We start from the raw sequence: 16,755 nt of genomic DNA, 5'->3' as shown, positions 1-16,755 counted from the left end.
CAAGTGCAGAGACAAGTTTTCAGCCTTAATATGGTCTTTTAAGGCACACAGCTATCTTCCCGACTTTGCTGGTCCTGATCCAGAAGGAAAAAAAAAAACCAAAACCAGAAGTCACTGGTTTTGCTGACCAGGATTATCTGACTTAGTGAATATCAGCAACCTTCAAGGACATGGTATAACACACCCGAGTGGAAATCACAAGTCCTGGATGCAGTTCCCTTAAATCCTCTAAGCCTCTGCTTCTCCACTATAACAGCCATGTAAGTGCTGATAAACTCACTTTTAGATTATTTTCATAAAACTGAAGGTCAGCAAACAGTTTGGTAATTAAAACTGTCGCATAATTCTCAGCCTGATGCGTAACTCAAGCCTACTCCCCTGAACAGACCAGGAGGCAAGAGGTGTGCAGCCTATTTTGAGGAGTGACGTGCCCCATGGGGTCACCAGGCCTTGATGACAGATTTCTTAGAGCCATGTCTTGCAGCAACACATGTTTTGGAGCCTCTCCAAGCCCTGGCTACCCTGCTGCGAGCACCTGTACACCTCTGCAAACCTTGGCCATGTTTAGTGACAGAATCTGCTTTTGCAAATCCCTTGGCACTGGACAACTCCTCCTGCTTCACCAGTTCAGACGTTGCTTCTTGCCCAGGGTGGCTTTGCAGATGAAGAGCGAGTAGTCACACTGAGCAGTTCTCAACAACTCATCCCGGCACTTAAAACGCTCCTGACTCTTCAAAGTCAATCTGAAGAAACACACTGATTTGGCTAAAAGAAGTCTCTGATACAGGGAGGTCATTCTAATATCAACCAGTGGAGGGCAACCACACACATACACATCAGGCAGCATCCTACGGCCTGATGCGGGGGTCGGGGGGGAAAGCACTTCCCATTTCTAACCATCAGAAGAGTTTGTGTTCTATCTTTCCCATTTTGCCTTATCTATGTCTACACCCTTCCTTGTGACACTTAATGCATTCCCCAAATAGCAGAGTATATTCAGCTGAAATTAGGCACAAGAAAACCTCAATTCCTCAGTTTCCCCATTCAGCAGCAGTTCTGCTCTTCTCCCCATACGTGAGAAGGAACTGCCAGGCCACGCAAGAAAACCACACAGCAGAAAAGCAAGACTTTTCCCTCTTGCATTTCAGCATATAGGCACATGGATAAGATCACTGGAAGCGTTTTACCACCTTTTTTTTTTTTTAATTCTAGATATGAGGCCTGAGCTGTAATGGGCTACCCAAGTTATGCACTAAGAGAAAACAGCAGCTGTGATCTAGCAGGAAGAGACCAGCACCTGGCAGGTCTTCAGCAAACAAAATTCTTACCCACCTAAGCAATAGGTGCAGGATAAAGGAGAAGGCAGGTGAAGGCTGTATAGGTCCTACACCATGCAGATAAACCACGGCGTCTCTAACTCACAGACAGCAGCAGTGCATCCCCTCCAGACAGCAGCTTCTTTCATGCTATGTGGAGACGAGAGGCTAAAGCAAGCTATTATCTTCCCAGGCTTGACAAAACAGCAAGCCAAATCAAATAATGCTTTAGCAAGAAATAATGCAATAATTTCAGCTGAGCAATTGTTTGAACAGTCGCAGTGTTTTGGTACAAAGACAGGCTGAACACCACTAATTCTGAAGTCCGGCCCAAGCAGATCTTAAGCAAATAAGAAACAAAACTCCTTTTCCTTCACCACCGTGGCAAGCTCAGACCCCCTTCCACAGCCCCAAGCAAGCAAACGTGTCCGTGCCCCAGCCAAACCACAGAGCGAGCAGAGCAGTGCTGCTCAGCATGCCGCTGTGCTAACTCCGTCAGCCGAACCGATAACCCCCCGAGCTTGTCAAGACAAGTTGGCCGCTGTACGTGCCGCTGACCTAAGGAGAATACATCAGTCACAGCTGGTAATTTGGGCACTGGAAGCAAGGAAACTGCTTGTGAACTGACTATAAATAGCAAAGGGACTGGGGATATTTTCTCCCTCTTGTGTACGCCTCCCTGCCCTGCTTGCACAAACCCTTCAGAGCCTGTATCAGCTTGCTCTGATGCTCTTGTGCTTCAAAATCAGCAGGAGATGGAGGGGAAAGGGTTTGTTCAGGAGAGCCCAACAACCATAACGTTTATACTTTGGGGCAGGATATCCTGCAAGTAATGCCATTTCTCAGCGTTTAGCTGGAAAACCCAGGGAAAGGCAGGTGTTTGTGGGAGAAGCACTAGGTGACTCAGCTCTTCACCCTCTCCTTTCTCCCTGTCAACATTTCAACAGCACAATGCGCTGGTGTTACAGGGGTGAGACACAGAGACTCACTTGGTATGTGAAATAGAAAGTCAACAACCCCATCACCTCTGATTTTTAAGGATACTCATTTCTTCATCATCATTATGTTCCGTTATAAAAGTCACTTTACGATCGCAGCTAATCTGGGATGCTGAGTTTCATCATCACTTGGGAAAATGTTGTTGATAAACAACTATTAAGGGAAAAAGTAAAGAGAAAGAGGCAAACACAAAACAGTGCTTCTCCTCTGGCCTCCAAAGGATCTTTCTGTGCTCAAACCTGGTTTGAGCACAGGGGTTTTAGCTGGTACAGTCTGCCTGTAGGTTATGCACAGCATCCAAAGTATCATTTCACAGCACTCCTTCGCTGCATGCCAGTAAAACACTGCGACTTTCCAGCCACAGATGGTTTTCAGTATCATTATCACTGGAAAAAGGGGAAGGAGGAGCTCTGTGTTGTTGGTACGGGCTGCCACAGCACCGAGGCTGCGCTGGTACATCTGCCTGTTCTCTGGCTCTGAGTCCAGCTGGTGTAATTCAGCCACTTTCATGCTCTTCAACTTTCTCACCTTCCCGAACACAGTGGCCACATCCGACCTGCCTTGCGGGTTCAGTTCCTGGTTGTGCCGACTTCTGGCCCGCGGCCGGGTATTGTGTGGGTCAACGGTAGCCAGCCAAGGCTGGCTGGGGGGTTACACCCTGGGCAAGCGAGTCCCAGTGCCCAGGAGCATCCCCTGGTGCCCAGGCTCCAAGCCCGAGCTGTGCATCTCAGAGCAGAGCCTGGCCTCGCCCGCCCATGGCTGCGGCAGGATCGGGACTCCTGATGTTACACTAGTTCACAGCATTTTAAAAACAAATAAATACCCATGAAACACACGGGAAGGGTTATTACTTCAGCACGTATAAAGAAGATATTGAAGTGACAGGGAACTTCACTTCCCACTTTTTGAGCGGATAATACAAACCAGCAGAGCAGAAAGAAATCCAAAACATCATTTATCAAAGCGGCAACAGAATTTTCTGTCAAAGGAGAGATTTCACAACAAGGATGCTTTTGGCATGGGTGGATTCATGACAAAACAATGAAGCAATGTGAACGATATATGATCATTTCTTTGTACAGAGTGCCGAAAAGCTTTCAGAAGCTTTATAAAATTAGAGCTGCTTATGTTTAACAGCTAAAATGAAAAGGTGGGGAGGGAACACTTCCCCCGTGCAGTTCTCTGGAAGCTGAGCTCATGATTGTACTCAGCAGGAAAGATGCTACTCGTCAAGCACTCTCAGCACCTTCCCTCCCACTGAGCTGCAGGCACAGGGGAAGCTCAACAATCTGCAGGATTGGGTCCTTGCTTTTGTTCCTCTCGCCTCTCTCCCTCCCCACGTACTCTCCATCCTCCCTTTGACACACACAGATGGAAAGACTGATGATAACACACCAATTAGGTTATTTGAAGCCTTGCTACCAGCTACTCTAAATGCAGGCACATGAAGCAGCAGGATTCTGCTGGTGACATTTGGACCACAAATGAAGTCCCCAAGAGTAATAAACAATCAGGTAAGGAAATCTGGAAAGAAATTACCCAGCACACCTTGTCTTCTTGGCCCCCATGAGATCCATATAAAACGTGTTAATGCATCTGATTATGATCTAAATTATGTACAGAGGCTCCTGCCAAGCACTCTGTGAAGTTTCTTTATTGTTAAGTTGGAAGCTGTTTAAGAATGGTCCAGTCATCATGTCTCAAATTAGATTTGGGAAAAAACATTTTCCTACTTTATTGCTGGCTCAGAACACGGGTTTGTGGGAGAAGGTCGATATGTGGTTTTTCTCTGCTGAAGAAAGAGCGGGAGAATTGGTGACAGAACAAAAGAAGAGTCAATTACCTGTCCTTGTATCATAACCTGAGCTGTGTGGATTTACTGTACACAGACATGCCAGAAAACGACTGCAGTTTCAGCTGGCTTTCTAGATGTGTTTTTTCCAAAAGGGGGGTATAAACACCAAGATGTTCTCATGTACATGTTCCACGGATTGTAAAACTCTGAAAGAAAGGGTTTCTGAAAATGAAGAGTTTGATGAGAACGGCTTGCAAAACATCATGTGAGACGTTCACCATGCCTGTAAGGACTAACTGAGCTGTCGCTTACTCTGCCAGCAAATCATCGTGCTGCTCGGAGGGAAGTAAGAAAGCTGATTTTCTCCTCAGTATGCCGTACCAGCATCGGAGCTTTTTAAAAAAAAAAAAAATAGATACACCTCCCAGGTGTGTATCAATACGTACAAGTTTGGGAGAGCATCCACAGGTTTACACAGCAGGCCTGACAACCTCACTTGTAGTTAAAACTCCACCAACCCAACCTGTGTTTTATCTTCTGCTGGCATCTGACCAAGCCTTCACCGCACTGATCAGCGTCTCCTTCCCACTGCATTGCTGGTTTCCCAAGTTAGAAGCAGAGCCAAGGTCACCTTGCTCAAAACAGCTGTTTTTTAAAAGGAGGGTCCCTGTATATTAAAGGTCTTCCATCTATTACCTCAACCTTTCTAAAGACACAGCTTAGCAACAACTGCATAAATTTGGCCTAAGCAGGGCCCTATGGAAGACAGCTAGCATATAATAGCTCCTACATACTTATTTTGCTCTATACATGCATATAAATACATACCCATATATATATATATATATATGTATGTATGTGCCAGATAGCAGTCTGCACCTCCTCTTAAGGTGCACAGCTCATCTTTGGGTACAGGGCTTAACACTTCACATTCATCACTACAGTGTCCAGCATAACAGGCATTTTAAGGTATCAACCACACCCAAGCCCTCTGTTATGTCAAGGTGGCCATTTGATACGTGCAACAACTGCTGGACACGTTGAATATTGCTCCACAGGATGACATTAGAAATCCACATTTAAGGCAAGCCTTTCTCATCCGGTGTGTGTGCTAGAGCCCACGTTCGAGCAGTTTCAGTTCCACCTCCAGACACCTCGAGTCAGGCAGCAAGGAAAACAAAATGCAGAGGCTAAGGCAGATGTTAAGCCTAAATGTTGAACTGCAGTGTCCTTGGCCTATCTTTTAGCACTATTTCTGAAAGCATCAACCAGGCAACAAGGCAATTATACCAGTGACCAACACTCTTGCCTGCGGTGAAATTCAGCACAGACATAACGACCAAATTTGAGAGTTAGCACATATAAAACTTGGCCTGAGCCAGACCTTGTTATCAGCAGATCTGCAGGAAATTAGGGATCAGAACTACCATTTCTAGCCACCAAGGTAATGTAGAGGTTTAAACACCAAAAAAATGCTTTAATGTAGGATCACAGGCTGGATCCCAGCCAGCCAACAGCACTGCTTTAAAAGGAAGTATTTATCTCTACAAAACACTTACTAAACAACATGCTAGGTGCTTGAAAATAAAGCCTTCACTAAGCAACCAGATTTTAACCTGAAATTCTGCACGACGGCATTCTCTTCTGCTGCAGGTAAGACCAATTCCCTTACACAGCACGCTTATTTTCTCTCTTTCTTTTTAAGAAAAAAAAGAATTTTCTCTTTCAGTTTAACTTTGAGGCAAGATGGAAGACCATAGCCCGGCCTCAAAGACGTGAGATCTTTTGAACTCAAAGTCAGCAGGCTCTCACAGGAGCTGAGCTCGAGGGCTGCTCTAGAATAAATCAAAAAGGATTTACTCTTTCACTTGAACAAGGCAGGAAAAAAAAACCCTAGATGTGCAGATATGTGGCTGGGGGTGGGGAGACAGTTAACAGGTTAAAAAAAAAAAAAAATATATATATATAAAAAAAGGCAAGTTAAAAGAGTGGCATTATGGCTTGATTGCCACGATCGCATAAGCTAAACACTATCCTGCATGGCTGGATTTCCTGGAGGAAATCACCAGCACAGTTGCTCAGTCTGCTGGAAGCGGTTCAACCCAAGTATATATGGAGCAGGTGCTCCAAACATGACACACAAGGACACAGCGCTCCTGGAGAAATCTTTTGACAGCAAGTCAAAACAGGGGCTTGAACTGGTCATGTGTCATTAGAGATGCAGCTGTGATTTTTTCACAGATTAGTAGAGTTCAAGGCCAAAAGGGACCTTGAGAGCACCTAGTGTGCTTCTTGTTGTATCATGGGCCATTACATTTCATCCAGGTTTTCCTAAGAGCAGGAGTTAAATCCGGCAAATCAAATCCCAACTTGAATAACTGTGGTGGCTCCTAGTTAACAATCCGTGTGCTATACTTCCACTCAAAACCTGGGGCTGCCAGACTAGCTTTGTGTAGGATGCAACTGCCTCTTGGTGCCCTTGTGTCCCTCTGCCAGAAAACACCGCAGGCAGAAGTGACTCCATGCTCCAGCCACTTTGCTTCACGCTTGACACCTTTACTCAAGCCCAAATTTATCAGCAGTTTTGACAATACTCTGGAGTTTGCCTCAAGGAGCTCAGCACAGGGCACAAAATCTCATCCTCTAGCTTCATTACAGGAGTGAGAGGAAAACTGGAGAAGGAGAAATGTGCTGCTAGCAGCAATCTCCAACCCCTGCAGTGAGACTGTCTGCGGTACCCGGTCAGCCACCCCCCCACCCCACCCCCCCCCCCACCTAAACATCAGCACCCATGGACTAATCCTTACATGGTGAACCTACCTTGGTTACAAAGCATTTTGGGACAAGAATCTGCCTAATGAATAACGCTAAAGAAGAAAAATTTTCAGATCACGCACGCAGTTTCAGAGCCCAACTCCCCCACTGAACTGTAGGCAGGGATTTGGATCCCAAGGCATCCAGACACTGAGCCAGCGAGCTCAGACCATTAGTGACATTCAACGCTGCTTTTAAAATCAGAATTTAAAATGCTGAAATCAGAATATTGTGAAATGCCGCTTCTTCGCCTGCAGTTCTGCCAGCTGAATTTGGCTAAAACTTCCAGCAAATAATAGATGATTAAATAAAAGAGTGGATGGCCAAAAAAAATATGTAAAGGGCTTGATTAAGACTCCACGGGTGACACTGTCCCATCTCACTGTTACTTTAACTTGACTATGGGGAGAAGGGAGAGGGCTGCTAGAGGAGTGCAGAGATGTTTTGATAGACTGTGTGAAAATACAGCAAGGAAAGAAGCAGTCAAATGCCAGGCGTGGAGCAGCCTGACACCACAGTGCTCATTTGTGCTTTACCTTCTGCACCTTGGCTCAGACCTGTCCTGCGTCACACATCGACTCCTTCACCACTTTTCTTCTTTCTCCCAGCCTTTATCTCAAGGGTTCTTCTCCTGTTTAATATAAAAACAGAAACAAAACCACATGTACTTAAAAAACACATTACCCATTGCCTAGAGGTACCATGCAAGAGAGGCTGCCTATTAGTGCACTGGCTAATAACACTCAATCACAGAATCAATTTAGGTTGGAAAAGCCCTTGAAGCTCCTCCAGTCCAACCATGAACCTCACACTGACCGTTCCCAACTCCACCAGATCCCTCAGCACTGGGTCAACCCAACTCTTCAACCCTCCAGGGATGGGGACTCCCCCCCTGCCCTGGGCAGCCCATTCCAACGCCCAACGACCCCTTCTGCAAAGAAATACTTCCTGATATCCAGTCTAACACTCCTTCCAGACCATCTCCAAACAGATGAGAGATTCATGACAGAGTCAACGTCAAGCCCAGAAGCTGCCATGGACTTGGCAATCTGGGCTGCTGGGGAGTATCAGAGGCTGGAGAACACTAGCTGAGGAGACCAGAACAGGATTAGGCCCAAGGATACCTCCTTGGGAGCTGTGATACCTAGAGCAGTGAGGCCCATCCTCAGCTCCTGCATATTTCTCAGCACAGCAGAGACTCACAAAGAGTGGAGGGCATCTGTAATAAAAAGCAAACTGGCCAAAATTCCCCAAGCAAAGTTTGCATGACCTGGACTCCCAGTCCTGAGCCCTCTCCATTGCAGGAACACCATGAAAATGAACTCTGAGCCTCCCCTACTTGAATATGATGCTTTGGCTTGTAAGAGCAGCATGCACACTCCCAGGGACAGCCAGGTCCAGAAGAAGGACACGAGAGATGCTCTTGATTGTCAGCCCCGCCACTGACTCGCTGAGTTACCCTCACTCCACCAAACCCTGGCCCGTTACCTGAAGCTGGGGATGAGGATATTTTGCTTCGTAAGAGGCAGTACAATCTACAGCAGCAAAACTGCGGTGGTAAATGATCAGCATGCTTTACAAACCCTCCTGCTGATACCTCTCTCAAAGCCAGGCAACCTGGAGAAGGGGTATTTCAAATCCTTTGTAGCTAAATGGGATGAGATGTGGGTCGCCAGCTCTGCGCTCCACCACCTCAAAGCCAGATGCTCTCGGCTCCCTTCACAGAAAACATTTCCACCTGGCAACTGATAGCTCTCAAGTCGTACGCATGTGACCATTTCCCACAAAAAAAGAAAATAAAATAATTAACTACGTTGTTCCGTAAGTGCCAAGGTCAAAGCGGAGCACTGCAAGCCACCCAGTCTGACCTGTTCATGACACACCATGAGTTCCACCCACCAGTTTCAGCCGCAAGCCCAGTAACTCACAATGATTTTTCATCCAGCTTTTTCCCTAGCTCAAATCCTCTCCCAGACACACTTCTGCTGCAAACAACTGTCTGATCTCAGCAGCCAAACATACAGAATACCGAAACAAAATAGAATACCTTTTGCTAACCCAAGTCCAAGGCTTCGGGACTATCATTCAGCGGGCGATGACTTTGCAGTAGGTGGCATTTCCTCTTGTTTCAGAACAAAAAGCGCTGCGTCTCAGGGCCATCCACATCCTGCCTTCATCCTCCTACACAGTCTTTTGGACAGTTACAGCTTTGGCGGCCAGTAGAAGCGGAGTGTCCCAAGCCTCCCTCTTCCCACCCCTACTCTTACTAATGCGTTCCATACTCGTAGCCTTTCACACAGTCCCAGCTCCGCTGCCGCTCCCAGCAGGGAGCTGGTGCTGGTCCTCAGGGGCTGGTGCTGGGCACTGGTGACAAGACTGGAAGCTGCTTATAAAGGCTGCCTCCATCCGTTTCACTTCAGCTACCAAAATGCTTCCCGAGTGCCTACATCTCTGGGCTACAAAGGAGGAAACATATCGTGAACGTAGCTCTTCTCTCTCTTGGCAGGCTGCAGGACGTGGCACGTTTCCATCTGCACAAGGCTACAAGATGTTTGCAGAAACTGGAACTAACAGCCACAACCCCTCTATTCCTCGCTCCTCCCCGGACTGCAAAGCTCTTTCCAGAGTTCTCCAGGAATCACGAGTGAAGATGTTACTCAACAGGCACAGCTGAGGATTTCATTTCATCATGCCCTGCAAAATACACGCTCCAACACTCACCCACACTATGCGAACCCAGCATCTGTACACAATCCTCGCTGGCTCTTTAAGGTCTGGAAATATTTTATCGCACAGTTTGAATGCATACTATTTACAAAATAAAAATCCACAGTGGTTAAATTGGTTTTTTTCTTTCAAAGTCACAAATTATTCTGGGTGAAACTCTGGACGCTTGGGGCAAAGGATCCAAGGAATAAGAGCAGCACCTGGAAATGAGATGCCCAAATTCAAATCAGCCAAACAAACCACTCAGAGCTTAGGGGTTTTTTAAAAGCATAATTCTAATGTAAGCTCTGAAAAACATTAGGGTGGTCATGGAATAAATGCTACCTTATGATAAAAGCAAAGCCCCCTCTCTAATAAACACTGTACAACTCATATAATGTAAAAATTGCAGCATATATTAATGACAGTGATCAGAATATAATATCAACAGCAATAATAGTACGCTAGCACAGGCTCACCCAAAAAGAAAGGCAGTTTCTCTCTACTCCCCATCCAAGAAGCGGTGGCAAGTAGCTGTTATGACTTCATTTTATTTTTTATTAGTTTTTACAAGCTAGCTATGTTAAAAGGTTGCACCAGTCATTTAAACTGCAGTTGTCAGCAGAAGTGAAGGACATTGTGGGATACATTTTATTCTAGCTCTTTTATTGCTTGGCTCCTTGGAGTGATTCAAGCAGCTTAAGGATTTTACAGGTACTGTCACAACAATATCTGGCCCTTACCAAGCTGCCATCTCAAAAAAAAAAAAAAGACCAAAAAACCCCAGCCTTTAAAGAAGTGGCTTGACCAGCAGAAGCTGTTCTAGAGTCAACAACTGTTGATTGCTACCAAATTGTTCCCTCACGGGGACGTGCACTTTTTGCAATGTTATTCCCACTTGACGGAATGGGACGTGGCTCCATAATATGTGGTAAATGCTGATTTTTGCAGCTCTGCCAAAACACACACACACACACACAGAGGCGTCGTGACTCTCCCCGCCATCGGTGGGAGCCAGCAGCGCTCTGGCACACATCTGCTGCGACATGGCAAGGCCGGCGACAAGCTGCTTCACGGCCCTCGGGCTAAAACCAAGTGTGGCAGCGGGCGATGGGCTCTCCATGGGGTGGAATCCGGATGGACAGCACACATTGTAATTAGGTGTTGAAGGAGACCTTGTGTTAATTTGCTTCTAAACAAGCCTCTCCTTTACCCTCATCCCTAGGCACACAAATTAATTCCTCTAACGTATGCCAGGATTGAAATGTGGCTCACCAAACGCTGCTGGCATGCACGAGGGAGCCAGCAGAAGCAGGTTGGGGTGGTCACCTCCTCCAGACCCGGTCCCAGATGGAGAGGAGACACCAGATATCCCCAGGGTATTTGTTTTGCCGTGCCCAGTGCTGCCCCATCGATCGAGGGCAGGTAATGCCACATCCCTGCTGTGCCAGCCCCTGAAGGGGATAAGCGGCGGACTGGAGCACAATGTGGCTGGCACAGATCCAAGCCAGGAAAGCCTCAAACAGTGCTGGCAAAAGGAGAAATGTTTTGAAGATTCCTCAGACAGCAGGCATCTGCTTTCTGTCCAAGCACCACCCCGGGGTTCTGCTGGACTTTTCTCTACGGACGATCAAAAAGCGTTTGAATTTGCATCAGCCATTCCTTAAACTTGTGCTCACAGACCAACCCAACCGCTTCTCCCCACTAGACCAAGCGGGTATGAGATGCTGCTCTTCCTCCTCACCCAGCTGCCCCCAACATGGTGGGGCTGGGGGGCAGAGAACATCCCACCGCCGAGATGTCTGCTGGCTGCCTGCCCAGCAGAGGACTCGCTTCCAGATCCGATTATGAAAACTAACCCGAAAAAAGGGAGGGGGATGTTATTTTTGGGAGAGCAGAACGGACCAGGGCATTCTTGGTCAAATCAGTGCGTTACTTTGGGCACCAGGCAAATCTATGACTGAATTCAAGTCCTGCTTCCCCACCGCTCTGCAGGTCCCCAAGTGCCACCCCCACACCAGTAAGCCATGAAACACATGTAGCCCGCCTCACCCCACCACTGGGGTGCGGTGAGGGGGGCTCCCAAGACTGACAAACCTCTGCTGGAAGCGCACGCTGGGCCACGCTTTCATCTGCATCGCGGATCCCGATTCAGCACGGAGGTAAAACTCAGCTGAACCCGGGTTACGCTGCGCTCGGGGCAGAGGCAGCCTGGCTGCCTGATCTCGGTTACACCACCGAGTTGCAGCAAGAGCCCAATCTACATTGCCCAAGGCATAAGGCGGAATTATTTGGTGCCTCAAAAATGCCTCTACTACAAAGGTGAGGTTTTCTGCAGGAACTGATGCTCTGAAGATAATTTTTTTTACCTGCAGAGACAGAAGCCTTAGAACAACATTAAGAACCCCAAGTTACTCCTGCACCAACAGCCTCAGCAACTCCACTGCTGCAGAGATAAAAACACCTCAGAGATAAAACCACCAAACACCATGATCCCAACCCCAGCTGAGATGACAGAACCACCAGGTGGTCTGGGTTGGCAGAGACCTTTGAAGATTATCTAGTGCAACGCCCTGCCATGGACAGCACCATCCTTCACTAGCCCAGGTTGCTCAAAGCCCCGTCCAACCTGGCCTTGAACCCTTCCAGGGAGGGAGTAGCCACAGCTTCTCTGGGCAACTTGTTCCAGGGTCTCACCACCCTCAATGTAAAAACATGTCTTATGTCCTATCTAACCCTACCTGTTTTCAGTTTAAAACCCTCGCCCCTTGGTCCTGTCACTACAGGCCTTGTTAAAAAGTCCTTCTCTTTCTTATAAGCCATTTTTATAATTTTAAAGGCCACAATACGGTTTCCTCAGAGCCTTCTCTTCTCCAGGCTGAACACCCCAACTCTCTCAGCCTCTCCTCACAGGGGAGGTGCTCCAGCCCCCCGAGCATCTTTGTGGCCTCCTCCAGCCCTGCTCGAGCAGGTCTGTGTCCTTCTGATGTTGGTGCCCCCACAGCTGAACACAGCACTGCAGGGGCAGGGGGGGCAGGGGTCTCACAAGAGCTGAGCAGAGGGGGAGAATCCCCTGCCTTGAACTCCTGGCCACACTTCTGATACAGCCAAGGACACGGTTGGCTTTCTGGGCTGCCAGCGCACATTGCCATGTCCAATTTTCATTCACCAGTGCCCCAAGTCCTTCTCAGCAGGGCTGCTCTCAATCCATTCACCCCCTAGCCTGTGCTGATACTGGAGATTGCCCCAACTGGCCTTGTTGAACTTCATGAGGTTCACATAGGCCCACTCATCAAGCCTGGCATCCCTTCCCTTTAGTTTATCAGATGACAGATGTTGCTATGTGGTAAATATTGGAGAATGGGTCATTCTCAACTGCCCACTTGCTGTGGGTCCCACCACAGCCCCCTCGGCACACATGGACACTGTGCAAGGAGAGCTCTTGCTCTGGCAAACGTGGAGCTCAAGATGCCCCTGTGCCAGGCAACCATGCCTTAAAAATCTGTGAAGACAAGCAAAACTTACTTTGCAAAGACTGATCTTTTAAGCAGAGGACTGGCTCTTGTAGTTGGACCTCGGGATTTTTAAGTTTGCGAGCTTTTTTTTTTTTTTTTAATGTATTAAAAAAAGTTTTTCAGGTCACCTTTGATGCAAAGAGTCATCTAAAAGAAGGAGGCTGTCAGATGGTCTCTCAGCAAGGGAGTATCTGTTCCCTGGGCATGGACTCAGAGCCTTGTGAACTCTCTATGCCATCTGCATATTACATGTTTGTACTCCAAGCCCCATGGACACTTCTTTGATGTGTTACCGTTTGGTGAGCTGGAGCTCCCAAAGGTCTCTCGAGATCACAGGAATCTACGTAGCACAATGTATTTAACGGATACATCCTTTGAAACAGAAGTTTGTTGTTGCTGTCTTTTTAAAAGAACATTTAAATTGCATTTTTTTCATGTCACTCCTGCCTTTCGTGTTATTTTGCTAAGCAAACAGGGTTGCATTTGGCACAGACGGAGCAGAACGGCGCGCACACTGCAGAGACAACGCTTATCGACATCTGCCGCTCACCCCACCATCAACCTTTAACTGTGTGCCTCGTCGCTGCCGTCCGTAGCAGAAAAGCAAGTGACAGATGTCTGCTGCAGAGAGCCTCAACGAGGCATGTAAGAATCGCCTTGAAAAGGAACAAGGAAGCTCTGCCCTAAGTAACCACACTAAGTCATTGAGCTCACCACTAAGAGCTGGAGATGGGAGGAGTCCAGCGTGGGGACTGCTGGAATACATAAAGTAGGGATTAAACCTGTCCTTATGTCCTAAAGATAGGCGTGATTACAAGAGAAATGTTAATACTGTACTGTGTATAGCAGGCAGGGTCTGTGCCTTGCGTCTCTGGGATGCAGGGCTGGAGGAATCACAGAATCATTCAGGTTGGAAAAGACCCTTGGGATTATCGAGTCCAACCCTCAGCCCGACTCTACAAAGTTCTCCCCTACACCACATCCCCCAACAGCTCATCCAAACGGCCCTTAAACACATCCAGGGATGGGGACTCCACCCCCTCCCTGGGCAGCCTATTCCACTCTCCGACCACTCTTTCTGGGAAAGTTTTTCTCCTCATGTCCAGTCTGAACCTCCCCTGTTGCAGTTTAAAGCCGTTCCCTCTTGTTCTGTCACTAATTCCCTGGGAGAAGAGACCAGCACCAACCTCTCTACAATGTCCTTTCAGGGAGCTGTAGAGAGTGATGAGGTCTCCCCTCAGCCTTCTCCTCCTCACACTGAACAGTCCCAGCTCCTTCCATCGCTCCTCACAGGATTTATTCTCCAGGCCCTTCCCCAGCTTCGTTGCCACCCTCTGCACTTGCTCCAGCACCTCGAGATCTCTCCGGTATTGAGGTGCCCAAAACTGGACACAAGGTGTGGCCTCACCAGTGCAGAGTACAGGGGGACTAACCCAGGTTCTCAAGGCAGAGCAGGGCATGGCAGATGCAGACAGGCAGCTATGGAGAAATGCCTAGGAAGGCTCGTCAGCTCTCCGGGGAATCCAGCCCTGCTCTTAAACACATGGTCCTCTCCTGGCCTCTCCAGCTTGCTGCTCCAACATAAACAAGTAAGAACTACATCCTCCTGGAAATTAAAACCACCATCTCGGATATGTACACAGCCGAGCTCTCCTTTGCCCCAGCAGGAAACAGGGATGGAGAATTTGCAGCCCTAGGTGGCCTGGAGCAATCTGTGTTAGTGGGGGCTGGGAAAGGCCACGAGTGAAACACGCAGCACTAAATGGCATCTCGGGATATTTAACTATCTCTGTTTTCTTTTCTGACCTCCTCTCTTCACTATCCAGATAAATTTGTCCATTTGTTTTTTCTTCATCCTCACAGTGTCCGCTGAAAAGCTTTTTACTTTACCCCTCGGTCACAAAAACAGCACAATTTGCTTTCATCTCACCCTTTCCTGACAGTTATGTCCACTTGCTTCCCCATTTTCTCTTCTTTCAAGGCTCTTATCCAGACTGGTTTTTTTATTTCCCTCATCTGCCTGTACCATCGTTATTTTTCACATTGTCAGGCATGCGATCGTGTATCTAAAATTTGTTTTCAGTATGGTTATTTAAGCTCATTCTCTTGCACTAAGGTAGACAAATATTGCGACCTAATACAGAAATATGCCCGTGGAAATCACTCCCGGCATGCAACACTCTACCCTGATCTGAGGAGAAGGCCAATGCGAGCTCAGATCCACAGCTCCAGCGGGCCATCTGTCCACGGTGAAGGCACAGGAGGCTGCAACCCGCTCCGCCACACGCACACGGGCTCTCCAAGGGTCTCTCCACCAAAGCTGACCACAGTTGGGATGAAGACATCATGCTAGGTCAGGCACAAGGCATTACTGGCACCCCTGTACCTGCGGTACCAAGTGCTATTAAGGAGATGCCAAAGTCCAGCAGAAGTTTGGACAACACAAATTAAATAGAGTTCTACAATATTTAAGAGCAGAAAGTTTCCCAGGCTAATGCAGGCAGCATGTCACATAAAACTGGCAACATAACCATCTGGGTCCATTAACTGCACTTGCTCTATAGCATTTGCTGTCTGAATTGTTTATGCCTCGTTTGAGCACAGAGGCTACCAGGCATATTAATACTCTGGAAAAGAACATAGAAAACAGAGCTAGAAATGAAGGACTGTTTGGGGTGCCTGTTATGCCAGAGTTACAGTGCAGACTGCAGTAGGATAAGGCAGGAGGGGTCTATGGGGGGAAAAAAAAAGCACAGAAGAAAACCCCAGAGAGCCCCTATCTAGCTTCCATTAGCAAACGAAATCATACAAACAGTGAAATTAAAACCTGTTGTTGCAGAGCAGAGAGAAAGTCAAAGATTTTATGATCCCACTGCAAGAAAAGAATTTGCAAAGGCTTGTGAAGAATAGGGATAAACTACTAGTTTCTTCTGCAAACCCAAATGAAAACAACTGATTTCCCAGAAACAAACTGGGAAGTTATTCCCTCCCTGCCCCACCCCAAGAGTCAAGCCAACCCTGCTAGCAAAGGATTAGTTTCAACTGCCTTCTTACCCTTTACCTCCAAAGACTATGCCAGTCTGGGTTCAGACTCGCAACTGAAAGTCAAACAGGTTAGAGATGCCCTAAAAGCTACTGCCTGCCTGCTGAGTCACCGGAAGGGAAAGGGATTTAAGCTAATAATTTACCTCACAGCTGACTAGGAGCTTGCCAACGCACAAGCTTATGCTGGAGACGCTCAGCTGAAAGGTCTGCGTGTCCCCAACCACCTACTCCAGAAGCCGCAATTTCCCTTTCATGTCCTCTTGCAGGACAGACAACTCTTGACAACACACCTTTAAATGACCAATCTAAACCCCAAACAGACAAAGATCCCCTTTAAAAATCCCTAAATTCCCCTGGCAAGCTCAAGTCTGCCAATCAAACTGATATAATGATGCATAGAGAGGGCTTTGCATAGAGAAACTGGGGTTTGGCATAAGCAAAGGAGGAATGCACAAGGATGTTCAATGCAGAAATGAGAGTGGATAAGGAAAATGCGACATTTACTCCAGCACTTTTACTCCTACCATTTATCAACAAGGGGTAAGAAGACAAGAGACAGTATTAG

General features: G+C 47.4%; 1 protein-coding gene across 4 annotated transcripts in view; it reads right to left on the bottom strand.

Moving 5' to 3' along the window:
- Positions 1-16,755, bottom strand: part of EXTL3 (exostosin like glycosyltransferase 3) — a 134,591-nt gene that overhangs the window by 56,292 nt on the left and 61,544 nt on the right. For 3 of the 4 annotated variants that reach the window (XM_074861324.1, XM_074861321.1, XM_074861322.1), the window contains exon 3: positions 7,461-7,555. The gene's annotated coding sequence lies outside the window, so the exon portion shown is untranslated. Of the gene's footprint in view, positions 1-7,460; positions 7,556-8,971; positions 9,167-16,755 lie in introns of those variants that run through there. The other variant, XM_074861323.1, reaches the window with a different exon arrangement.

Source organism: Strix uralensis, chromosome 3, assembly GCF_047716275.1.
Source record: "Strix uralensis isolate ZFMK-TIS-50842 chromosome 3, bStrUra1, whole genome shotgun sequence".
Lineage (NCBI taxonomy): Eukaryota > Metazoa > Chordata > Aves > Strigiformes > Strigidae > Strix > Strix uralensis.
Note: the sequence above shows the minus strand (reverse complement) of the source record. Positions and strands in the feature narration are given on the sequence as shown.